This window comes from Cricetulus griseus (assembly GCF_003668045.3).
Source record: "Cricetulus griseus strain 17A/GY chromosome 1 unlocalized genomic scaffold, alternate assembly CriGri-PICRH-1.0 chr1_0, whole genome shotgun sequence".
In the NCBI taxonomy this organism is placed as follows: Eukaryota; Metazoa; Chordata; class Mammalia; order Rodentia; family Cricetidae; genus Cricetulus; species Cricetulus griseus.
In genome coordinates, this window is record NW_023276806.1 from 10104643 (window position 1) to 10130190 (window position 25548).

At 42.4% G+C, this 25548-nt stretch overlaps 1 long non-coding RNA gene across 3 annotated transcripts; it reads right to left on the reverse strand.

Moving 5' to 3' along the window:
* Positions 1 to 255: 255 nt before the first annotated feature.
* Positions 256 to 24174, reverse strand: LOC107980068. Of its 3 annotated transcripts, XR_004771989.1 has the most exons (4): positions 12789 to 12884; positions 11573 to 12404; positions 6831 to 6985; positions 256 to 313 (listed from the first exon to the last, which is right to left on the reverse strand). It is a non-coding gene; the product is annotated as an uncharacterized LOC107980068 (long non-coding RNA). The 3 variants fall into 3 exon arrangements; XR_004771988.1 differs by lacking the exons at positions 256 to 313; positions 12789 to 12884 and adding an exon at positions 24068 to 24174 and having other exon boundaries at positions 5779 to 6985; XR_004771987.1 differs by lacking the exon at positions 256 to 313 and having other exon boundaries at positions 5779 to 6985; positions 12789 to 12885.
* Between the last annotated feature and the right edge of the window lie 1374 nt (positions 24175 to 25548).

The following is a 25548-nucleotide window of genomic DNA, read 5'->3' on the forward strand; positions in this document are numbered from 1 at the left end:
GCCGAGGCTTACCTCCTCTCTAGGCAGCTAGAAACTGTCTCCAAGCTGGGTGGATGGTTCTGAGCAGCTCAGCGGCAGCAGGTCGGCTGCTAGCTGGGAGCACCTGTGGAGAGAGGGTGCTTTCCGGGCCTAGGCCGCCGGCCCGGTTGAACCCACAGCCTGTCCCAAATGGGGTGTAGGTTTCCAATATCGCGCTTCTGACAACCAGATATAGTGGGAAATTACCAATACGGAGTCAGGTAGAAATACAAGGGTATTTAATAGGGAAAAGCCTTACTTACAGAGCAACCTAGCCAGCCGGCGTGGCAGCAGCCTGTACAGCAAGAAGCAAAGTGAAACTGAAAGAGCAAATGCAGTCACACTACGTCACTCTGACCATGCCCTCACAAGCCTGGTCAGGCACACCTGTAGCCAGCCCCTAAGTAGGCATGGCTACAGCTTCCCCTACACTGCTACTCTTTGCAATGAGATTCACGTAGGCAGTTTGACCAGTTCTATAGCAGAGTATGCACATGATATACAAAGGGCTTGGGTTCAATCCCAAGCATCAAAGATGTGTGTCTTAGTTAGTTTGTCTATTGCTGTGAAGAGACAGCATGACCATGGGGACTCTAAGGAAAATATTTAATTGGGGATGGCTTACAGTTCACAGGTTTAGTCCATTATCATCATGGTGGGAAGCATGACAGATCCCCAATCATAGTGCAGCAGATTTGGTGTCTAACAAGGCTCTTTGCCTGGTCCAAACTTGGAACCTTACAGTAGTGTCCTCAGACAGTAATGATTATGAAAGGAGCTCTTTGAACCATCTCTGTAAGATCACTGGTCTCACTGATAGGAAGCTCTGACCTCTAATGACATCCTCAACTGTACCACTTCCTAATACCATCACTTTGGGTTTAGGATTTCAATCTACAAATTTTTGAGATACATAAAAAAAAAATCACACTGTAGTGATGGGAAGGTCCTTCTGTGTATATGTTTGTCTTATTGGTTGATAAAAAAAAAGCACTGTTGGCCAATGGGGAAGCAACTGTGGGTTTCAACCAGAATGGCTCATTTCCAGTGAGTCTCTCTGCTGTTCCTATTCAAGTATTTATTCCTGTCAGGTCTTCCACACATGTCTCTCGGTGCTGCAATTGAGGTACCATTTCATAAGCTGATTGACTGTATCTCTTCTGTGTTCTTCATACTCACCATCCATTCCGAACCACATTCATAGAATAAAAGATATAAGAATTTCTTAAAGACACAGCTTCTCTCCCTCTTAGAGCAGCCCCTTCCTCAATGCCTGGACTATAGATAGGCAGGTAATATGTGGTGACTGGTTCAAATAAGGCCTCAATACATGGACTCCTTTTGTGGCTGCCCGATACTACATTAAGGAATTAGCTTTATATGTTTTATAAACATTGAAGAAAACATCATGGGCCTATGAGAGGGTTCGGTGAGCAAAAATTTTGCTTTGTGAACCTGATGGCCTAGATTCAATCCCTGGATCTAATGTTGGAGAGAGACAACTCCTGGAGCTGTACCCTGACATCCACACATCTGCTGTAACACATGGACACGTGTGTGTTCGAGTGTGCTGGTGCGCACATGCACACATAAATAATAACACACTGATACTTTTTAAAGTAGCACACCTTTCAGAAACATGAATCTGATCAGAAAAAAATGGTTTGTATATGCATGTGTGGGTGTATAGATACGTGTTATACATATCATTTACTTTTCAATAATTAAAATTTTTATTTTTATCTTTAAGCAAACAGATGTCTTTGGGAGTAACATGGGAGATTCTTGTGGGCTTTCATTATACAATCATTGCTTGCTGTCCCTTGCTTTAGGGGTACTTTGATGGGAAAGTCTGAAGCCTTCCTCTGAGGGACCCAGCCTCTAATTAGAAAAGGGAGGGAATTCTGATGGGAATGGACGGCTACAAAAGCTGTCCCTAATTTTTTTTCTAAGTTTTCCCCCTGTTCTCTGGAGCTTTAAACCCATTACCCATACTTCCTCCATTTCCTGGCCCAGTTTTCCCCAAACTGAGTTCTTCAGAACCATTAATTTATGTTCTCCAGAGACTGGAGAAAATCTGTGCTCAAGTAAGGCCAGAAAACAGATTAAACTGCCTTCAAAGCATCACTATGTATAATGGTTGTAATGCTTTTCAATGTTTTGAAAGCAAGTAGCAAAACGCCACACTGATTGCACATAGAGAGGAGACATTCCAAGTTCTGAGGGCACACCAGGGCAGACACCATGCTGGGGACTTTGAGGAAGCTTGCTTACCTATGAAGTCAGTAAGGTGGTTTCCTTTGCTATCAATAAAGCAGAGCCCTTTAATAAGAATTAGAGTCTGAAATTTCTTTTTATCTGTTTCTTTTGGGGGTTGGTAGGGTTTCTTTTGTTTTGTTTTTTCTTTCTAAAAACATTTCAGACCCATTTCTTTGTAATTGATCTATTGATATTTACGTTGAAGAGGTTCCCTGCCTCACTGTGCATTGGGAGGTCATTATATAAGTTTAGAGAGTAGGTTCTTTTCTTGTACCATGTGGGGACTAGGGCTTAAGTAGCAAGCACTCTTTCCCATGAGCCATGTCAACAGCCATGTTTGGGCTTTAAAAAAATCATTTATTTATTTATTATTTTTATGTGTATTCGCAAGTGTCTGTGAGAATGTATGCCTCTTTTGGGCCGGTGCCCACAATAGCCAGGTGTTGGATCTACAAGAACTGGACCGACAATTATTGTGAGATGCCTGGCCTGGGTTCTGAGAACAGAACTCAGGTCCTCTGGAGGAACAAGCATTTTTAAATCATGGAGCCATCTCTCCAGTCCCCGTGTTTTAGACTCTGAGACAGGGCTTCATGTAGTCCAGAATGGCTTTAAAGTAGCTAAGTAGCTGAGGATGGCCTTGAACCCCCAGTCCTCTTAGCTCTACCTTCCAGTGCTGGGATAATGGGTTCCTACCACCACTACTGCCTTGGAATCTTCAGTCTCTGAAGAAAATATCAAGAAGTAAAACAACTCTAAACCTGGGCTCCACAGCTAGCAAGTCACAGAAAATGATCTGGAGCTGTGTGTCTGATTCCCAGGGTTTTTCCCTCTGTGTAACACATGTGAGGATGCTACAGTGGTCAAAGAGCGCTCCCACTGACACTGAAGGCATCCTTTGCCGACATTTGCATCAGTATGGGGAAGGTGGTCAGGACACTGTGTGCATAAATTAGATTTTGTATTTATTATTTATAAAATGCTGATTTGTCATATTTTCTTCTTAGAAACAATAATCATTTTTAATAATTGAGTAGGATTTTGGAAAATATGGACCACTTGTGCTTAAATAAATTCTATGGTCCACATAGAACCATTATATTGAAACTGAGCCTCTTTTCTGAGGCAATTCTGATTCTAATTATGAGCTTACTAATTTACAAGTAAACGTGCAGGATACTCAGTGGGTGTGTAGTTTGTTGATCTGGTGCAGCAGGCTCTATGAGGATCATATTAGGATCATATTCGCCCCCATGATGCCTAGGTGACCCCTGGAAAATTAATTTTGAGGCATTAGTATATAAAGTCCTAATTTTGCTGTTGTTGTGTTTTTCAAGGCAGGGTTTCTCTGTGTAATAGCTCTGCTGTCCTGGAACTCAATTTGTAGACCAGGCTGGCCTCAAACTCGGAGATCCGAGTGCCTCTGCCTCTCAAGTGCTGAGATTAAAGGTGTGCACTACCACTGCCCAGTTAAAGTTCTAATTTTTAAAAATTCCAAATCTTTTAATTCTTACATGTTCATTTCTTTCTTTCTTTCTTTCTTTCTTTCTTTCTTTCTTTTTTTTTTTTTTTTTGTCCCAGAGAGATAGCTAGGACACAGGTCTGCATAATTACAGCACTGAGCATATGGCAATTCTATTGAGAAATACTAACTGGGAAATAGTTTTAATAAAATAAAGGAACAGAAAAATCTGTGCTATAATAAGCTAAATGTTACCCTGTATGTTATATGCTTTTCTCATCTCTGACAGAGCAACTTAAGGGAGGGAAGATTTGACTGGGCTCACAGCTTGAGTGGCTTTCTGTCTTTCCTTGCAAGAAAAACTGAGCAGAGAAGCTCCCTGCAGGTTCCTGGCACAATAGCCAAGCTGGGAAGCAGAGCGTGTAAACAAAAAGCCATTATTATGCTCTTATTATGCTGAGAACCCTCCCACAGATCCTAGCCTTAAAGATGGTAAGGCTCTCATAGCAGCATCCCCAGCTGGGGACCAAGTGTTTTAACACATGGGCTTGTGGGGTTGTTTTAGACTCAAACCTGTATGCTTCCTCTCGCACGTCATCATCATTAGTTCCTGGTTACTTACTAAGAGATACAAAATGGGTACATTCTGACTCCAAAGAAACCATTGCTAAACGTTCTGGAAAATGGAAGCTCCTGAGTACAGAGTACAGCCTTGAGAGATCCCTCCCCTCTTGTCTTTAGGCAAGAAACTTCAAATTCCAAACTCTCAATTTGTACTGTGTGTGAAATGAGCCCTGAAGTATTCTGGAACAGGCTAGTTCCAGCCCCTTGTCTTTCTCTTTGCTTTTACTTTCAAAGGTTTTGAAACAAGAGTACTGAGAAATTAGTACAAAGCTGATTCAGTAAGGGATTTCTTAGGCACTTTCACTGATTTGGCTGGCGCTTATTGTGGAACAGTGATCAGTAACCTACCCTGTGTGTGAACAACCTAGGGAAAGAAGTATCATTTTTTCTCATGCTATATTAAGGCATTTCTCTCAATCAAATAAAGTGTAATTGAACTAAGGTACATATTTTGTTCTTGAAGTTGTCTTCAAAATAACATTATAAAAGGAAGAGAAAAAGGAGGAGGAGGAGAACGACGAAGAGACGGAGCAGGAGCAGGAGGGGCTAGAGGAGGAGGGAGGGAGGAATAAAAATGAAAGGAAGACAGAGCTATAGACCAGTATTTGTCATGAATGTAGTTGCCAAAATCTTCAATAAAACATTAGCAAGTCGAATCCTATAATCTATAAAAAGTGTTGTATACACGACCAAGTGGGATGTATCCTAGGTTCTCGGGACCCATTCATCATTCAAGAATCAATTAGTGTAATGTATCACACAAGTTGGCTAGAGAAGAAAGATCATGCAATCATACCCACTGATGTATAAAAAGCATTCAATAGAACCGAACACTGTGTTATGACTAAAAAGTACTTAACTATGAATTTTAAAAAGGCACTCCTTGCCTTAATGAAGAATAACTGTTTTTAAAGCTATAGCTAACACTGTACATAGTGACAAGAAACCCAAAGCTTTTCCATTGTGCTCAGCCCCAAGTCTCTAGCACTGCTGCTCTTCAGTGTCACCTCAAGTCCTAGCTACTGTATAAGAGTGAGGAGCAGGAGCAGAGTAGGAAACTGATGCTGTCTGATGTCCAGACACAGCACAAAACAAATCAAAATCACCAAGTACTAGTGAAAAACCAGGCAATTATATCAGTGGGACTAAAAAGAATGCCCAGAAATAGACCCACATAGATCAACAGATTCCTGACAGAGGCAGTGTGGTAGGATGGGAGGTACAGGCAAGATAGTCTTTCAACAAATAGTGTTGGGACAATTGAACATCCTCATGTAAAAGCAACCAAACAACCCAGAACAACAATGAACATTTCCTACAGGTAGACCTAGCAGCAGTCCCAAAAGATGACAGAGCTACATGGACAATAGAAAATTATCAAACTAAAAAAATATGTGAGAGAAAACTTGATGCCGTTGAGTTTAGTAATTTTATTTTTTGCTTTTTAGATGCAAAATGAGAGAGAGAGGTATAATCTACAGAAGAAAGGGATGTCCAGCCAGATCTGATTATAATTAGACATGTTTGTTCTGCAGCAGATTCTGGCTATATCCAAAACCTGTTAGATATGAACTGGCGTGTCTCTCGAAGGTTTAGGCATCACATCCTTGGTCCTTAGAACAGTCCAGAGGTCGGAGGCCATTGAAAGGTGCCTGGGTCAGGACCTCCCTCTTCAATGGGTTGATCAAGCATGAGGCTATAGCTTAATGTGCCACTCAGAAATGAGCCCTAGTTAGAGGAACTAGTTCTCTGAGGGGGGGGTGAGTTTGAAGAGTATTTTGTCTCTGGTCCTGTTCTCTTGTCAATGACTCCCACCTGCCATGTACTGAGCAGACTCCCCTCCCACCCCAGCCACCGTGATGTTCTGTCTCAAAATATCCCAACATTAACAGTTGTCCCATGGACTGAAACCTTTGAAACCAAGAACCCTAATGCCCCTTTAAACTGTTTCCCTGGGGTATTGTGTCACAGCATTGGAAAGCTGGCAAACCTAGAGTGTTTAAAATGTACAGACAAACAAGAGGCACTCCATTTGTCCAAACTCAGACTGCACTGAGTGTGACCCTGATGTAGATTTCAGACTGAGTGATAGCGTGTGTCAAGGTTCAGCGGTTGTAGCAAGTGTACTGCACTCACACAGCTGATAACAGGAAGCCACCTGTGTGTGGGAGGGGCCGGGTAGGGCAGGCAGAATCTGTTCTGCTCTGTCTTGCCATGCCTCTAAGTTTGCTCTAAAGCCTAAGATCTATTCACAAGAAACAGGTAAGAACATGCATCCCTATAATTTCGGTGCACACAAAGCTGAGGCAAGGGGCTGGATCCCAGCCTGGCTTCCACAAATACAAGATATAAAGAATACAAGAACACAAAAATACAAGAATAAAATAGAAATAGGCGGCCGAGAAGCCTAAGTCTGTTTAGACCTCTTGTTCTCACATTTGCTGACCCTTATTTCCGGAATGCTTACCCAACGGATACTTTATTTTATCAGTGTGCGATGTACATGTGTGGGGACATGGTCCGGAGACAGAATTGCAGTTGCCAGTCTTGTGAAGCAAGCGCCTTCACCCGCTGAGCCTCTGGGCAGCTTGTTTTTCTCTTTTCAAATACATGAATGCATTCCTATAAAACATTCAACATTATAGTTCTAAAGTTTCCAGTTGTGACCAACACTCTGTGGGGATTGGGGGGGGGGGTCAGTGTTATTCACTCTGCAGGTGCCTGCTAGAATTTGCCCAGACATTTTTGTACTTCTATGAACATATGTCAGTCCATAATGGGGAGGAGTAAGGGTTAAACCCAAGGCACGCACCCTACCAATTGTACTACATTTACAGCCCCAAAACATTTTTTTTATGTTAGATATTGTAAATTACTTTTTTGGTCTACATGGTTTATGTGTATGAATGTTTTGTCTGTATTTATTTATGCACACTGCATGCATGCCTGGTACCTACGTCAGTCAGAAGAGGGCATCAGGTCCCATGGAACTGAACATATGGATGGCTGTGAGCCACCAAAAGATATTGCTAGGAATAGAACCCAGGTCCTTTTCAAGAATAACAGGGCTCTTGACTGTGGAGCCATTCATTTTTAATTTATTTTTATTTGTGTGTGTGTTTATTGATGCCCGTTTGTCTATATCTGAGCCATGTGCACAGAGTATCCATGGCAGCCAGAATAACACAGTAAATCCCCTGGAGTGGAGTTGCAGGCAGCTGTGGGGTGCCATATGCAAATGATGGACCTGAGCCTGGGTCCTCTGCAGGAGCAGGTAAGAGCTCAGCACTCCATAGCCACCTCTCCATCCTGCAAATGTCATCTTAAAAACCTCACAGTAGGTGACAGCTTTCTTTCCAAGGCATCTCGACTGTCTGTTTTCTCTAGTTGCTCTGGTTTTATCCTGTGAAGTCATTCTTCCTGGGGAACACTCCTTTCCATGCCCCCCCCCTTTCTCTATATCTCTCCTTTAGTGGAACTTGCCTTTCCATGCCCTCGTTTCTCTGTATTTCTATACATTGGGCACCCTACTATATGTCTCTTTTGTCATATGCATAGGTTTCTTTCTTTAGATACTAATGGAACTTAATTTTAATATACTGCCATTTTATTCTCCAAAGTTACTATGCCAAGAGACCCATCTGCAAAGTAAGAGTCCCACACATCCAAACAAAGTTTGATCTAAGGAGTACAAGCATCACTTCAGGTTTAAGGATGTAGGTCAGTTAGTATAATGTTTCCCCAACATGCTTGAAGCCTTGGGTTCAGTCCCTAGCAAGGAACATAACCATATAAGTGGTTGTCATTGTTCATGCCGATAATGTCATCAGTGAGGAGGCAGAGACAGGAAGATCGTAAATTCAAGGTCATCGACAGCTGCATAGGGAGTTTGAGGCTAGCCTGGGCTACATAAGGCTCTCTCAAAAACAAAACAAAACAAAACAAAAGAAAACAAAACACTTGTTTATGTCAATCACTGCTTAGAGGTTCTGAGAACCAGCAGTGTCCAGGTAACAAAGAAGCTAACACCTGCTCTGAAAGGCAGTGAGACAGAGAAGGAGAGGAGACAGTGAGATAGAGAAGGAGAGGGCAGTGAGACAGAGAAGGAGAGGGCAGTGAGACAGAGAAGGAGAGGGCAGTGAGACAGAGAAGGAGGGGAGGAGGCAGTGTGATTGAGAAGGAGGGGAGGTGAAAAGCTAGGAGTCGATTCCAGAATGTATTCATGTTAACTGGAGCACCACCCAGGCACAGCTACACACCAGTAATCAGCCCCATCTTCCTCCAAGCCCCTGAGATCAGACAGACAGTCCGTTCCAACATGGATAAGCACTTCCTGGCTTGTTCATTAGGGAATCCGTTCTCGGGGATGGTCTTTGAGCCTGAAGATGTCTGGTACAGCCTGTGTCTCCCCAATGTCACTGGTTCTTAATTTTCTTATCTATTACATGGAGCTAAAGTAGCATTCCCAGTTTTACAGGATGAAGCTCAGAACAAAATGAAAACCCATATATGAAAATAGTTCTGCCAGCTGGTGGTGGTACATGCCTTTAATCCCAGTATTTGGGAGGCAGAGGCAGGGGCAATCTATGAGTTCCAGGTCAGTCTGATCTATGTATCCCTTTCAAGGACAGCCAGGGTTACACAAAGAAACCCAGTCTCAAAAAAAAAGAAAAAGAAAAAAACCAAAACAAACAAAATAGTCCTGTCAACTCTTAAATGGTTATAGTTAGGACAATCTAAGAATATAGCATTATTTCAATACACTTACAAGCCAGATATTCACCCTACATCACAAAAAATCTTGTGAGATAAGTATTGCTTTTTCCAAAAGGAAATAGCAACTCAACTGAGCAAACAAAACTGGGATATAGTTCAGTCGACAGAGTGCTTGTCTACCATACACAATGCTCTAGGTTTGATCTAGCTGCAGATGAGGAGAGGGTGATGACAGGGGCCTGTAATCTTATCACACAGGAAGGGAAGTCAGCAAGACCAGAAGTTGAAAGTCAGACTCACCTACAAAGAGTGAATTTGAGGCTAGCATGGGCTATACACAACCCTGTCAACGGTGATGATAATGATGACAATGACAAGGATAGTCAATAAATAATTAAGCATCATACTTAAAGGAATTCCAGCGTAATCAAAAAGGCTCAAGTAAAATCTCTGTATACTAACATTGCATATTCTTCTGGGCATATATAGTTTTCATTATTTTACAGTATACCAAGAATAGGAGGAACAAAACAATTGCATGTAAAAGTAATACAATTAGGGGCTGGAAAGATGATTCAGCCATTAAGAGTATGTCATGCTGCTCTTGCTGCCAATCCAAGTTTGGGTCCCAGTACCACAAATACCCATAACTCAAGCTCCCAGAGATATGATGCCCTCTTCTGACCTCCACAGGCCTGAGTGTGTGTGTGTGTGTGTGTGTGTGTGTGTGTGTGTGTGAGTGAGCAAGCACACACACACACACACACACACACACACACACACACACACACACACACACGTACACATGCCTATACCATACACACAAAATAAAAGCCTTATGAAGCAATTTGAGTTTACATCCTATTTGAATGCAGAATTTGAATGTCATGAGATTTTGCCTCATTTAAACATGAAATCATCTAAAAACCATAATAATCAAATTAGTCATAATGAATACTAGTCCAAGATTCACTCCTCACAAGACAGCATGATGGGGTACTGCCTGGGAATTCTGACTTATCGCAGGATGACAGCCCAAACTTGCTATTCCATGCAGTTTCCCCAGGCTGGTGCCAGGACACATTCTGGGGAAAGCGATAACTGTGCATTTTACATCTTCATGTGTTGCAACCAATAAATCTTAGTCCTTCTCGGAGCACAGCCTTGCTTTGGGGTAAAATTGCAACCACTGATCTGCAGTTCAGCTTTGACTTAACTTTATGCTTTTTTCCTTTTCATGTAACTGCCACCTATTTCAGTGTTGGTCAGTGGGTGGCTGCTTGCAAAGGAAACCGAATAGGAGGGGCGGTTGGAACCCTTGATAAGCCAGTATTGAGGGACTTCAGCTTTTAAAGACAGCCTGAAAGAGAAGGATTTTGCAACAAATGATTGTTATGTCCTAGAGCCTGCAATGAGATGAGAACCAAGGAGCTGGGGGCTTCTAATTGAGCACTAAACTAGGAACTTCGTTGGCATCAGAGATGACAGGATCTTGCAAATTTGAGGTGTCAGAGAAGAATATACTTGAGAAGACAACACCCTTTATATTACAGATCTGGAAAGTGAAAGCCAGACAGGTCACAGCTGGGAGTCAAACAGGACTCAATGTTTGAAGCCCCAGAGTTAGGGTATCCAGCTTCTGCCACCCCCTTCTCAGCCACAGCTCCTTGCTGCACATTGGGCTGACATGTCAGAACCAAATGTTGTATAAATCCTTTGTGTTTATTGCAGCAAGACAAAGGAAAGTGTCACCTTCTTGATCCCAGAACCCTGAGCTCAAGGCCATGCCCACACGTCCTGGATAATTACAGTTAAAATGTGATTGCACTAGACAGAGACAGGGGACCGAAGAGTTAATGATATGGCTCCAAAGAGAAATGTCTCCTCCTTCTTGAAGGACAGGCTGGTCAGGGGCTTCAAAAAGCTCCCAGGACACAGCTCACATAGAGACATGCCAGATGCCTACGTTTTCATTCTATTCAACCTGTTTAGCAATGGCAGGGAACAGGTATTCCTAGGCACCATGGCTTGAAAGTGTTCGGGGGAACAATAAAAAACATCTAAAATAGTAATTTTGGTTGGAAATGTAATTCAGTTGGTAGAGTGCTTGCCTAGGATACAAAAAGCCCTGGGCTTGCTCCCTGGCACAACATCAGCCAGCTATGGTGGAATGTGCCTGTAATCAGAAGCCAGGGAGGGTGGTCAGGAGCCCACGGCTGGCTACGTACAGAGGTGGAGGTCAGCATAAGCTGCATAAGACCCTGTCTCAAAATAAAATGAAAATAAAGCAGTCATTCTGATGGGAAAGCAAGCTGGTTTCCCTGAAGGAAACCATCTCTACACTCACTGGGCAGTTGACTCTGCCTGCCGAACGTAACAAATGTCTGCCTGCACAGCTCCCTGCACCCAGGGTCTGTGACATATGGCAGGATTTGCCCAGACCATACTCCAACAACTGACATCAGCCCCACAGCACCAGCTTCAAAGACTCACCACTTTTATCGGCAATGGGAAGTTAGTAATCCAAATTATGCTGCAGAATTCAGGAAGTTTATCTTGGAACTGCCTCTTGTGTCCAGGACTCCTCCTCCCTCTTCTGGAATTTTCTCTCTTTCCGAGGGCCCTGGGTGCCCCCTGGACCAATTCAAAGGCTCTGAAGGTACATTCCACCTGCCCAGGTCTCTCTTTCAGAAACTACCCTGTCTCAAAGTGAACTAAGAAATTCCATTCCAACCTCTTGCTGTGAGGATCTCAGTTCAGATATTTGGTGAAAAGAATTTGCAGCAGAGTGAGTGAGTCACCCAGAAACAGGATCACCTTGCTTCTCCTACCCCCAAGGGTTTGCATTTAGAGGGATCTGTTAACTTATCCTACAGGAAATCTCTTAGTGTGTGCAAAGCTATTTCTGGGCTGGAGGCCTTAGCCTTCCCTGGGCTTTCCTTACTCCCCACACTGGTCCCAACTAAGCGTTTGATTTCCACTTTTGTCTTTCGACTATCCTGTCAATTTAGCTTCACCAAACTGGAAGGAATCGCTCTTCATTTTTCAACAGTTCTGTTTTTAAGACCTGTTAGCCCTTTCAGAATCTGGACAGGGTGCTAACTCTAAGTCTTATATTGTTCACTCCTTGCCACATCCCCCTGAGGCAGGTTTATCAAGATCTCCATTTTAGAGAAAACAGGCTGAAAATGCGTTAGTCAATTCGCCTGAGGTCACGATAAGGAGTCTGTGAGTCAACCCGGAGTCTGAATGTAGAGGTTGTCTTCTCAGCAACTGCACCCAAGTAGAAAAGCACCAATTCCTCTTCAGAAAGCCCGATCCTGGCCTGGGAAACAGAGAGAGCAAATATGACTGGGGCTAGAGCAACAGTTAGCAGTGAGACATTCTGAGATGACAGGCATGTGCCGTCACAACCAGTGTACCAAGGGGCTACAAGTGGAGCCCAGGTCTGACTTCCTGAAAGCTGGGCAGTGTTTTCCCAACCAGGCTACATCCCAGCTCCCCCTTAAAAATCATAGCCCAGTTGTGTGGAAGCCCCTCATGATGAGATTCAGTGTGCATGCCTTACAGGAAAGCAGAACTCACTTCCCTCAATAGAAACTGAATTGCCATGCACAGACGAATCTTTCAAAACACACCGTATTTCCTCTCCCTCTCCCCATCTCTCTGCTCCCTTTTCTGGTCCTTCACTCAAGCTCTTAACAAATACCAGTTGATAATGAAGGGCTGATCCTTGTTTAGAAAACAAAGGTGGCAGGTGGAAGATGGGTTTTGTTCATTGGTAACCTGAAAGAGCCAAGTAGGAATAAGCTTAAAGCGTGTAAAAGTCAACTTCTCAAGGCTCAACAGGCTGCAAGGTTGTCCTTCTTACCCTGTTCTGAATCTTGTTAAGTACCAGTTAGACTCTAATGCTACCTTAATCCTACTTTAACATCTGGGCCATTTCCCAGGGATTTGTCCAGTTTCCCGCCCCCACCTCTGCGTTCTATTTTCAGGTTGCCCCTCCCATCTTGTACCTGGCATGTGTCCCAAGAAATGCTTTGGTTGCAGAGCGGAAAACACTGATCGTGCATGATTTAAATGAGAGGGGTGCGCCCTGCCACATTTTCATTAAAATTACAGAAAAATCCAAGCTGTGTGGAGTTTAAGGGAGATCAGAATAGAGTCCAAAGTGCTACCAGTACATTTTTAGTCTTTTTTTTTCTTTTTTTTTTAGCTCAATAAAGCAGCTGTCCTATATTTGCTAAATAGCTTGGAAATTGTTGATCATGGAAAGCAAAGATGCTCACTGTGCGTTTCCCCCTTCCTCATTTCAGTATAGAGTTCATTACTACCTAGAAGAAAGAGGGGAAAGAAAAATCAAACTGTTACAGTTCCTATCATCTCCATTAGTATCTGCGTATCAAATCAAGAATCTGCTACAAACAGCTCCAAAACTGAAGATATATTGCAAGCAGACTCATACGTTTCTACCCACGGACCAAGTATTCCACTGGTTGATAAGCTTAATAAAATCATAACACTTGCATAGGGTAGTGTTTTCGTAAGCAAGAGTCTCTGAAAATTTACACAAAGTATTGCAGTAAAGATGTTATTCTGTGGAGAAAAAAATTAAAACATCCAAACCAAGCATGTAGCATTGAGGATGCCAGAACAATGCAGGTCTTCTGTGGGGTTTGCTACTCGTGATCACAATTACCCCTTGGAACAGGAGACTTTACATCTGAGCACTAGTTCATTGTGTTTTGGCATCCGTTCGAAAATCACAGTGTGTTCCTGTCATTAACCAGAGTTTCTCGTCTCCGTCTTCCATAAGTTTCCTGAACACAGCAAATACACATCTTGACAGGCTGTCTATGAATCAGAGGTAGTATCAAATAATGAAAAGGATCTTTGCTGTTTGGGAATCCAACAGGAAACCAGCTAAACAAACTCAGCCCAAGAGCTGATTCATGGTCCTAGTCTTCCAAATGAAATCTATTTTTATAATTCTGTGTCTCTCAATACAACATATGTGGAAGTCCATTTATTGGTTTGGTTATTAAGTACTTTTTTAGGGGAGGTTTCCTCTGTGTGTAATAGGTTATGCTTGTGTGTGCATTGGTAGTATAGGCACAGACACATGCATTGACCCATGTGTGGAATGGCCTCTCTTACTTCCACCGTGTTTGAGAGAGGGCCTCTTGTTACTGCCTCTGTGTATATCAAGCTAGCTATGAATTTCCCAGGATTCTTTTGTCTTAAACTCCCATCTCACCAGAGGCTCAGAGAGTACAGCCATCCATCTCTTTACCCAGCTTCTTATGGGCCCTGGGGATCCAAGCTTAGGTTCTCACACTTACAACACAACGTTTTACCCACTGGGCCATGTCTTCAATCCCAATAAGCTGTATCTTTATCTACAGCCTAGACCTGGAACTTCCATTATACCAAATCATTGTATGTACACTGGTTGCTATTTTTTCACATTCAATTACAGAAATAACATATGAACAGACCATCGTGAAAGGATAAAGTCATATAGACGAACATGGAATAAAATTGAAAACCCATCTGCTCCTGTGTCATATTACAGTGTTAGTGGATACCTATGGATACTTCCAGACTTCTTAGGCAACTTAAAAATATATAAACCATATAATTTTAGTATTTTTATTTTGTCTCATACATGGAACTGTACTAATAGCAGTAAAAACACTTGGTTTTCCTTATGAAATTTCAGCTTTTTAGTGTTACCAGGGCATGTCTCCACAAAACCACATGCTGTAAGCATGCAACCTGATGGTTTATGTGCTGATGCGCTCTGACCTGTGGGTCTCCATGTCCTCCTCCCAACACCACCCTCTCCCGCTCTGCTCTGTTGCTCGGCGGACATACGTGAACAATGTAGTTTAGTTTTGCTTGTTATCTTGTCTCCTCAAATCATAGTCTCCTTCTAGTCCTTTCTCTATTTTTTATCATTATAATTTGTTAATTAAAATGAATTATTTGTCCTGAGCAGATCCTTCAGTCTGGATTTTATTGACTGCATTCCCTTGGTGTTACTCAGTGTTTCTAGTAACTACTAGAAATTGGCCGTGTGGAGGCTTATCCAGATTATTCTGATAGAGGCTTATTCATTCAGATTCAGTGTCAAAAATTATGGATGTATTACATATACATTGTATGTATATATATTCTAGATTTTTAAAAAATGCTTTTGTATATATGTGTGTGCATGTATGTGAGTACACAAGCATGTGTCTGAGTTCATGTGAATGCAGGTGTATATTTGCCATAAGACATACGTAGTAGTCAGAGGGCAACCTTGGGAGCAGACCCTTGGCTTGTAGCTTGAGGCAGGATTCCTTTGTTGTTTTCTGCTGCGTGTGACAGGGTAGCTGGCCTTCACGGTTCTAGAGGGCCTCCTGTCATCTGAAACAGAAACACTAGAATTATAACAGTGTGCTACTATATGGGATTTATGTAAATTCTGGAGACAGCTCAGGTCACACTTAGCATTTAGTCCTTGATCTACTTAGCCACCTACCCAGGCTATTTACTGGTGATGAGGTATTTTTTCATCACAATGCCTTTCTTAAAACTTTTCTTTCTTTTGACACAGGGTCTCATTGTAGAGTACTGGCTGGCGTGGAACTCATTGTATAGACCAGGCTGTCTTAAAACTCAGAGATACTGCCAACCTTTGCTGGGAGTAAAAGTGTGTACCGCCCACCACCCACCTGGTGCCACTTAAAAAAAAAATCTATCATATGTTGGAGATTTCTCTCCTTTATTTGATGGATAGTGAGATGTTCTGGTTCCACCTGATGAGGGTTAGGGTTAGGTTTTCCTCATCTTTGCAAACAATGCTACATTCAAACTTTACATGGAGAACTTTGTGCCTAGAGGTGAAAGTTCATAAGATGACAAGTCTTCCAGTCTCTTTTCTTCTACGAACCCTCCCAACAGACCAGGCAAAGGGGACAATTTTGTTTGCAGGTGGACCCGCAGATGATTATTTTATATAGAACACTCAGTCTGCTTCCTCACACAGCAAAGGGGCAGCCATATCCCAAGTGGAAAAGTTACCTAACCTACCACAGGAGACACCCAACACTGCCTGGAACATTGGGGTGAAAGGGGGAATTACTTTGAAACTATAATTACTGAAGCATGCCGTTTATAACATGGGGAGGAAAGTGTGTGCAAAGAATTTGCTAATATGTGTCTGGAGACACAGAATACTTATTTAGTAAAGATGTTCTGGAGGAAAAGTGTTTAGAGTCCCATGTATTGACCACACGTGGTGTTTACTCTCTGTAAAACTAGCCATCTGCCAAATGTTTCCACCTGAGTGACATGTGGTCACCTCAAACTGAGCCTGGAAAACCTGCACTCACCCTCTGTCTCCTCTAGGTCCAGCTTTTTCCTTGGGTTTTGGAGTAACACTGATGGTCAAAACCTTGACTCATCTTCAGCTGGCACCACTGTCCGCAGCAGGCTGGAAGGCCTTTCTTTATTTCTGCTTCCTCCTTTTACTCCTCCACTCCCACTTTACTTTCTGGGGCTCATTTAATGACAGCCGCAATAAAAGTCTAATTGGTTTCCACTCATTGCCGGCCCTTTTAAGCTGATCCTCGTTAAAAGATGAATCTTCCTAAGTCACAGCTCTGGTTAGGCCACAGGCCTGTTGCAATCCCAAGTGTCCCAGTGAACTGCACACAAGCATCAGAGCTTCTGAGGATAGGGAGCTCCTATGGTTTGGCCACACCCTCTTCCTCTTCCCATGGTCTCCGCCTTTTCTGTGCTAATGTTAACTCAGCTGTGTCCCTCCTGTGTGGCTGACTCCCTCCCTAGGGTGAGGCTGTTTCCTGGGTAGAAAGGGGAACATCATAAGGAGGGAGGCTCTAGAACCAGAAAGCCTGGATTCTTTCCAGTCCCTATCTTATCACCTGTGTGACGGTGACTCATCAAGTGGGTCTATCCTCCTTCCCAGCGTCAGTCCCTTTGTTTGTTTGTTTGTTTGTTTGTTGAGACAAGGATTCCCTGTGTAGCTTTGGAGCCTGTCCTGGAACTAGCTCTTGTAGACCAAACTGGTCTCCAACTCACAGAGATCCGCCTGCCTCTGCCTACCAAGTGCTGGGATTAAAGACAGCCCGGCCATCAGTCTCTTGATATTTGAGGTTGCTCAATCCGTGCCATTCTGCTCAGTCCTACTTTTAATATTGCACTTATGGTTGCCATTTCCAAGCAAGGGCACTGAGGCTCATAGAGGTTACAACAGTTGCACCTGTTCCCAGATCTGATGAGTGTTAAACCAGGAATTCAACCCACAGGTCTGAGTCCACAGCCCTTGCTTCTTGGAAGAGTCCTTCATTGTATCTGCCTTTCAGACTCATCTCTCCTACTCTCTGCTCCTTTGTATTCCGAGTTAGAGTCCGGTCTGGTTACTCACAGCTGCCCAAAGTGCATCTTCCTTCATCCTTTCCTTTCTTCCTCATGTCTCTCCTCTCCTCTGGAAAAGTCTCTACACACATGTCATTCCCCTTCTTCCTCCTCAGAAGTGATCTCAGCTTCCTGAAATTCCTGCCCATGGAGGTAAAAGGCCACCTTCTTGTGGCCCTGACTCTTGACCTTTTCTTTGCTTCTTCCATGAAAGTACAGCTGTCATCTCCCTCAGCCTGAGTGGACATGTCTTCAGTGCCTTTTGCCCCATATTGGCATCTTGTGTACATATCTGTATCTACTGCAGGAATCCAGATACTGCATTTGAACCCCTCTCCCCTCACAGAGATCACCCTGGCTGTTTTCAGATTTCAAAGAAGATGGTTCCAGGCTGTTGAATGCAACTGGGAAAGTATGAGTGGGTGGATCAGTGTCTTCTTCACACACACCCACACCCCTTCAAACAGAGTAGCCCCTTTTCATTTCTTTTATACATTGAGAAAAATGTCTAAACACATTCCCACAATGAGTGACTATTGTCTTTCTTTCACTAGGTCTCCAGTATCTGGTGGGAAGGGAAATCTGTCTGGAATGCCTAGCTCAGGGCCCAGCAGAGAGGGTACTTACCTGGGGTGGGGCTGTTAAGGAAGGATACATCACTGAGCACTTTACATCGTCCTGTGGCAAACACTTATTCAATTCTGTAAATTCCATGAGATAGGCATTCTCCCCCATTTTAAAGATGGAAACAGACATCTATCTCACTGAACTCAGAAAGTCCATCTTCAATACAGTTCATGAGTGACAGAAGTCAAGATCAGATCACCTAGCTCAGATTTTACATTTGGACGGGCTGAAATTGAGACCCCTGTCTGCTTCTCACTAGCTTTGATATCTGGCAAGTTATTGGAGCTTTCTGACTACAGTAGTAAGAGATACTGCCAGACCTCTCAACACTGTGCCTAGGATAATCCACCATGGTACAGATATCTGGCTTTCAACCACAGTTAGGCAGTGTTTCCCCTGTACAGCAATATCTACTGCAACACCTTTTTGCAAGAGCTTAGGAATCATAACCCCCAATCCTCTTCAGCCACAGGGACTACCTAGCAGCATGCTGAGATCTGGCTGGGCTACTCAGGCTATGTAATTGTTCACTGTTCAGACAGCTACAAGATGTTTATTAGGGAAAGAATACGATTCAAGGCTCTAACATAAACCAGTGACCCAACCTGGTTTTATTGCACAGGGCTGTGGTTTGAGGGCTTGTGGCCCTGCAGTACTCATAGATCGAAACCTGGTTCCCAGTGTGACCATTACCTTTGAGAAGGCAATTAAGTCAGAGAGTATGGCATTATTGCCCTTGTAAAAGAGCCACGAGTGTTTGTTTGCCCCCTTTGCCCATAGGAGGACACTAACCACACCGTGCCTAAAGAGCAGAGTGAGTCTTCGTCATACACCACGCCTGTTGGCACTTTTCATCTCAGATTTCCCAATCTCCACTACTATGAAAAATAAATGACTGTTGTTTATAAACTACTCAGTGTAAGGCATTTTGTTAGAGCATTTCAAACAGACTAAGACTTGGGGCATGTGATAATCTTGGGAACCTGTGCAGCTCAAATATCATACAAGGAGCTACACTTCTGTTCCCTGTACTCTGAGCACTAATTCGTCCTGACCACAGATCATGTTGTCTATTCTTCGATATTTAATCCTGTTCTATCATCCGTTTGTATATATTTAGTTTCTCTGATGACATGTAACTTACGGCATCAAATGTGTGTCCTAGTTATACTGTGTGTCCACAAGTATGTAATGTGTGTGTTCACCTGTGCATGGGGTGTATGTGTACATAAACATGTAGGTAGAGGGCAGGGTTTAGTTTGACTTTGGGTGTCTTGCTTCATCATGTTGTACCTTATTTTTTAAGAAAGTTTCTCATCAAACCTGGAGGTCACTGATTTTGAGAAATCAATAATGACCATTTGTTTCATTTACTTCCAAATAGTACAGGCAATAGAAATGAAAAAAAATAAAAACAAAAATAAATTAGAAAAGAATGATTAGGAAGAAATTTGGTAGAAGCTGAACTTCCTTTCTAGTTTTTTTTTTTTTTTCTTCTAAGAGCTGGATTCTCTCCTCATCTAAGAACCTACCTAGTCAAGATAACTGGCTGCTGTTGTCAGTCTTCCCAGTGAACACACTGACTTAAAGCATGGACCACGGGATCCCAATGTCTATGGGGAGCACTCTACCTTGAAGAAGTATCACTTCATGAGGACAGTGTGACTTGTAGTTGGCATCCACAAGCCCCTTGTCTGTCAGTGTGTGATGGGGATGGTCTTCCGTACATATGTTTCTCTTATTGGTTGATTAATAAAGCACTGTGGCCAATGAGGTAGGATGATAGGTGGGACTAGGAAACAAGGAGGATTCTGGGAAATGTAGGCAGCCAATCACGATGTAGCATGCGAGAGGAGTAACAGGTCCCGGACTCTTTCTCCGCTAAGCAAAGACTATGTAGATATACATAGAATAGTAGTTATGGGTTAATAATTAAGAGAGAACTAGCCAATAAGAAGCCCTAGTCACCAGCCAACAGTGTTCATAACTAATATAATGTCCAAGTGTTTATTTGGGGCTCTGAGGTAGCTGCGGAACTGGGAGGAAAACTCAAGTAACAAGTGTGTCTCATGGTTCTCCACCGTTACATAAAAGTGAATTTAGCATATTATAACATATAAAAATATTTCTAAATGGCTCTTTCTGGGCACTAGCCAGTGAGTTGTGAATCAGTATTTGTCAAAAAAGCAGAGAGTCACATATAATGAACTGTTGCTTCTGTGTAGGAAAGCATGTTTTAAAAACAAAAACCATTTTAATTGTTCGAGGTTATAATATAATTACATCATTTTTCTATCCCCTTTCCTCCCTCCAACCTCTCTCCACTGCTTCTGCCATGCTCTTTCAAACTGATGATCTCTTTATTTTTAATTATTATTTTAGTTTTTGGTGGTGGTGGTGGCAGTTGTAATGTGTGTGTGTGTGTGTGTGTGTGTGTGTGTGTGTGTGTGTGTTCCTAAATACATAGTACAATCTGTATGTTACTTGTATATCTGTTTTCCGGGCTGACAATTTAGTGTTGGATAACTAATTGGTGTACTCTTTCCTGTGGAAGACTATTTATTTTACGGTTAGCATTCCTTGGCTGCCTGTAGTTCTTTATGTATGGTTGATGCCTCTTGGGCTTTCTGTGTTCTGTGCTAGCATGTCTATTCATGTTGTTCTTGTTCAGGTCAAATTGAGGCAGCCATGTTGATGAGACTTCATGGATGTCACTTCTGACAAGTCTAGGAAGCATGATCTCACAACAAACTTCCAGGTCCTCTGACTCTTAAAGTTTCCCCACCCACTTTTCCATAATGATTCATTGAGTGTTAAGAGTGGGAGTTGTGCTGTAGATATATTAGTTGGGAGTGGGCCCCACAATTCTATGTTTTGATCAGTTATGGTTTTCTTACAGCACTCTCCATCTGTTGCGAAGAGAAGTTTCCTTGATGACAAATGATGACTACAGTTATCTGGGGATGTAAGAACAAATGTTTAGAATGTGGCCAGTGATTGCACTAAAGTAGTAAAGTATCAGTTATAGCTTCTTCTCTAAGATCCATGATTTCACTAGGCCTGCGAAGCTGGCTGGGTTTTCAACACCAGGAAGGCATTGCCTGAAGTCCCATTAGAGAGCCGTTGGTTACCACCAAGGTGTGCGTGCCACTACTGCACCCTCAGGGTTATTGTGTCCTTCATGTGATTCATAGGCATCACAGCTGGGTAGGACCATTGGTTGCCCCCATCCTTTGGAAGCTGCCATCCACAGCATCTGATACTGGGGAGGTGGTGTTTATGTCAGATTGCTGGCAAGGGCTTTTTTGGGCCTTGTGGCTGAAGTTCGTGGTGTCTTCAGAAATAGGGACTTACCTTCAAGCTCTGGGGGGTAACCAAAGGCAACACCAATAATAGCCTATAGTATTTTGGCAGTCTTTGGACAACCCTGAGCAACAATTCAAAACAGGACTCTCATGCCTGATTTAGGGTTTTTTGTTAGTTGATCTATGACTTAAGAGTAGCATTGTTATTTAAGCTCTGTATGAATCTTTATACACTGATATACATAAATATATATACATATATATATATATATGTATATATATATATGGTAAATAGCTAGTAGTATAACTTCTTATGACCTTCTCAGACATCCTGTTATTTTAGCTCCTTCTGTAGTTATCGTCTCACTCTTTCCCAAATACAGCTCCCATCCCAACTTTTCCCATGTCTCCTTCAGATCTCTTATACCTTGCTATTCCCCCTCTCTATTGCCATCCACCCCTGCAATGCCCCTTTCACTTTCCTGAAAAGTACCCCCATTATTTCATTACATACCTCTATGTCAATACACAGATACAATCTACGTCACACTCAGAGGCTAACCATAATCACTACCAAAGATTTTCAGATTGACTGTTCTCTCTCCCTCTCTCTCCCTCTGTCTCTGTCTCTGTCTCTGTCTCTGTGTGTATGTGTACATACATGTGAATATGTGTGCATGCAAACATGGGGACCTGAGGCTGATGTGTTGCTGAGATCACTGTCCACTTTATTGCTAGGGGCTTACCAATGAGCCAGACTAGCAGCCAAAGGAGCTGCATGGATCCCCTTTGCTCTGCCTCACCCACAGGGGTACAGGCATCCAACTGTTTTCAGACGAACATTGTTGATTCAAACCCTGGACCACATGCTCACAAAGCAAACACTTTATCCATTGAGCCATCTCTCTAGCTACATAGCTACCCTTTTAAGAGTTGATAAGCAAGTGGAGGTTCTAGCAATGAATTAGATATAGTCTCTAATAGTTAGCACTGATTTTCCTGATAAGTCTGACCATTTTGGAACTGTAGAAGGAAGACCCACAGATCTAAGGGGACATGAAAAAATGCTGGTTTTAAGTTTATATTCTTTGGTTGGTTTGTGTCAGCATTTCAAAAGTTAAAACTGTTCTGGCTCTTGTATATTACACCTCACACACTTGTTTGTTTTTCCAACAGTTAATAGTCTGTTCTGAGTAATCTATACACTTTGTGACCTAAGACAACTCACTGAGGGTGAAGACACAGTCTTTGACACTGCAGTAGGCTTTCTCTATGTCAAGCTAATAAAACCTGTAACCCTACCTTTATTAGAGTTGTCCACTCACTGACCACAACACCTCTGAAAGGAAGCAGACACCTTGCAGGGCCACATCCACCTTCAAGTTCTAAAGTGGCTTGTCCTGAGTTGCTGAAGAAAGATGTCCCATGAGGACAACACATAGAGCTCCAGGCCCTCCTATGAACTGGCTGTCTAGAATTTTATTGGAACAGGAGGAAGGGTGGGGCTTTGAAAAATGTCAAACAAAAAATTTAAGAGAAAATAAAATATAGTAATGATCAAATAAAGAATATTAATGTTCAAACAGAGAGAACTCTCTAAATTAGTGATCAATATTAATTTGATCAGAGATCATTTTGGGGTCTACTTTGGGTCAAATATTGTATTAGTGATGGATAAAACATGGTTGGATCTTGGAAAGAATGCAGTTCTAGTATGAAAAGGAGAGAAATATGCAGTAATGATTTACTTGTACAGGCAGTGTTCCATGAGAAGTTGTGGGATTATAGGAAGGCTTTCTGAAGCTATTAATACATCCAGTCACAAAAATTAAATATTTCACATTGCATTATTGTAACATATATATATGTATATGTACATATATATATATGATTATTCTCTCTCTCTCTCTCTCATGTGTGTGAGGGGTCTACATAGTCTAGGGTATACACATGCCATGGTGCACCTGTGAAGGATGAAGGACAATTGTGTAGTTATCTCTATCCAGCTGAAGGTCCCCGGGGATCTAACTCCAGTTGCAAGCGCCTTTATCCACAGAGTCATTGCACCAACCCCTTAGCCAGTGTCTTTAATTCTACCCTACCTACAAATCTCAAGACCATCTTCATCTCATTCCCTTCTTTATTGCAATGGATTCAAAACTAACTTTTAAGTTGTATATGACATTTCCCAAGCATTCTGTTTCTTCTAATCTTGACCCTGGGAAACTAACATGAGATCAACATGTGATACTATTGCTTTTGAAGCAATGGAACTAGCAAGGCAGGATGAAAAAGCACAAGGAAGTCAAATAGACCGGCCCTTGGACTTCACCTTGCAAATCATCTTACTTAGCATTACACGTTGGATTAGGGAATTGTGCTATAGAAACATTCTTAGATATTAAAAGCTTTAAGGATAATGAAGGTGAAGAATCCTGAGACCATTCCTGAGGGAATGTATCTAAACCATATTTAAATCATTTAAACCACAGAGAATACAGCTGGCTGAGCAAGGTGTGTTCAGTCAATGACATCATTCTCAAAGTTAGGTAGTAATCAAGTGCATAGTTAGAATTTTTTAGATATTATCTCAGGACTCAGAGATGACTCAAATATTAATAGTACATACCATTCTTGCAGAGGACCCATGTTCAGTTCCCTGTGTCCACATCAGGCAGCTCACAGACGTATATAACTCTAGGTCAGGGGACCCAGATGCCCTCTAGCCTCTGTGGGCACCTGTAACAACAAGGTGTACATGAATTAACAAATTAAAAATAAATAACTATAGAAATATTGTTTTTAGAGCTATCACCTCATGTAGCCTGTGTGTGGCAGCTAATGTCACTGACTTGTACACTCATCTCAGAGGTCAGCTCATGAAATTGTACAGTTACGGCTGTTTGTACATAGGATAATTTTACAGGCCAGTTGGCTAGAAACGGTGCAAGTTTATAGCGATTGTCTGGAGTAATTAATAACAGTACCCCCACACACAAACACTTGAAAAGCAATCGTTTGTATGGCTGTCTGGATATTTCCCACACTCTGTTCAAGTGCGTTGAGAACAATATGAGTGTGCCATGTATTCTCCACCCCACTTTTGCTGTGCATCTTCTTATAGTCTGAATAAAGCTTTGAATACTTATTGGGGAGCAAGCAAGTATTATCACTATTTCATTATGATAGAGTATAGATGAAAGAGTATTGTGGATACAGTCTAGTTTCAAGAAACAGGGGTAAAATTACTTCTGTTCCATCTGGTAATGGTTCCTAGTCCAGTTCTTCAACGAAGTGATAAATGTAATTTTGTTGTTTTGTTAAATTATGCCTGAGCTGTTGCTGAAGGGCCTGAGAAGGTGGTGGCCTTGGGACATTTGTTTCTGTTACGACACCTCCATTTGTAGGCTCCGGACATTTGCTGCCCATACTAATCATGGAAATCAAGTCGCAGGGTTTGCTGTGGGAAGAGAATCATGCTGTGAGAATCAGCTCCTTATGTCTGTAGTCTTCCCTTTCCTGGGTTTGTAGAATGTGTCTCTCTACAATGGTAAATAAGTTCGATAGATAAATATTGTGCAGTGGGGTTTAGACTCTTGAGGGAGAAGGAAGGGTGCCAATCTTGCTTTATGTTATCCCATGTTTACAAAGCAAAAGGGATCACGGGAAAACCACTTCCTGCTGCTCTCTACTCTCATTGCTGGTTTAAAGCATCTCGGCTGCAAAAGGAAGTCTGCATATTGATGATCATTTTTCTTTGGACTTAGCATTTTCTTTTATAACTTCAGTTTCCATGTTGTTTGTATCTGGAAAATCTTTGTATTTTACACAATGCCCAAGAAACAGCTGTCTAACAAATCCCTGAAGAAATGTTTATCAGGGCTGGATGGTATTTCAGCAGACTAGAGTCCTCTGTTCTACAAGCATGAGGAACTGTGTTGGACCTCACACTCACATGAAAGCAGGAAGTGGCCTTGGAGAGGGAGGAGGATGAGACAGGGGGATCCCTGGGACACTTTGCTGAGACAGCTTAAACAAAACACAACCAGCTCCGGTTCAACCAGAGAATCATTGTCAAGGCACTAAGCCAAAGAATGATGAAGAGTACTT